General features: G+C 32.9%; 1 protein-coding gene across 3 annotated transcripts in view; it reads right to left on the bottom strand.

The window, feature by feature from the left end:
* Positions 1–297: 297 nt before the first annotated feature.
* Positions 298–857, bottom strand: part of LOC107459672 (coatomer subunit beta'-2) — an 8880-nt gene continuing 8320 nt past the window's right edge. For 2 of the 3 annotated variants that reach the window (XR_008001424.1, XM_052251981.1), the window contains exon 26: positions 515–857. This exon is cut by the window's right edge and continues 3 nt beyond it. The gene's annotated coding sequence lies outside the window, so the exon portion shown is untranslated. Of the gene's footprint in view, positions 380–514 lie in introns of those variants that run through there. The other variant, XR_008001425.1, reaches the window with a different exon arrangement.

Here is an 857-nt window from a genome sequence, read left to right as displayed (position 1 = left end):
CCTTTTGTAATTTTGAAAAACGCCTTAAAAATGCTAATTGGCTTCTATTAATAATACGTAAAACTTTAGCACTTTATTTTCGAAGTTAAAATTTTGATCATCTACTAATTTTCTATTTAACTTCCATATGTATTTCTATTATTAAATTGCTATTTTTGAGCTTTGTATTTTAGTTATAAATATTATAATGAGCCACTTCTACAATCATAGTTTTATCATGGTTAATATTAATAATTTTGGTAGCATTTTTCATAGAATGAGCCAACTGATGCCACATCTATCCAACCCTAGTTCAATCATTCAGCAGATGAACTGCCTGCCATGTCAAGTACGTTCTTTTAGATTAAAGACAACCAAGCTCCATGTATAGTTCTCCATTCTACGAATGCACATGGAATATATGGGAAACATTTCCAGTTTAATCGGAAAATTAGAAAGATAACTCTTCATATATGTATCGATTTCAAACATTCCAGGAGCTTGGGAAAGCATGGTGTCAATAGATGCTACATCGGGAAAGAATCATTATTGTTCTGTATTAACTATTAACCATCCAGTGATCCACGTTTTACAGTCCATGGATATGTAAAATTTAGAAGAACATGCTCAAGAGAACAACTAGCTAAAATTTAAACAGGCAACCATCATTCAGCTTTTTCTACATTCACACTGGCACGAATTATATTGGGGTAGAAACCTCAAAAGAATGTGATATAAATCCTATTAAGTTGTAACTATCTGAACCTAAAGAATATTGTTATACCGCGAGCAAAATGACAAAATTCAGGCCACTAGAAAACCACAACACCAGGAAACAGAAACAACCAGTCCGCATACTCTCATTATGGTCCCGTGAG

This window comes from Arachis duranensis, chromosome 7 (genome assembly GCF_000817695.3).
Source record: "Arachis duranensis cultivar V14167 chromosome 7, aradu.V14167.gnm2.J7QH, whole genome shotgun sequence".
NCBI lineage: Eukaryota > Viridiplantae > Streptophyta > Magnoliopsida > Fabales > Fabaceae > Arachis > Arachis duranensis.
This window is presented reverse-complemented; position numbering and strand designations above follow the sequence as displayed.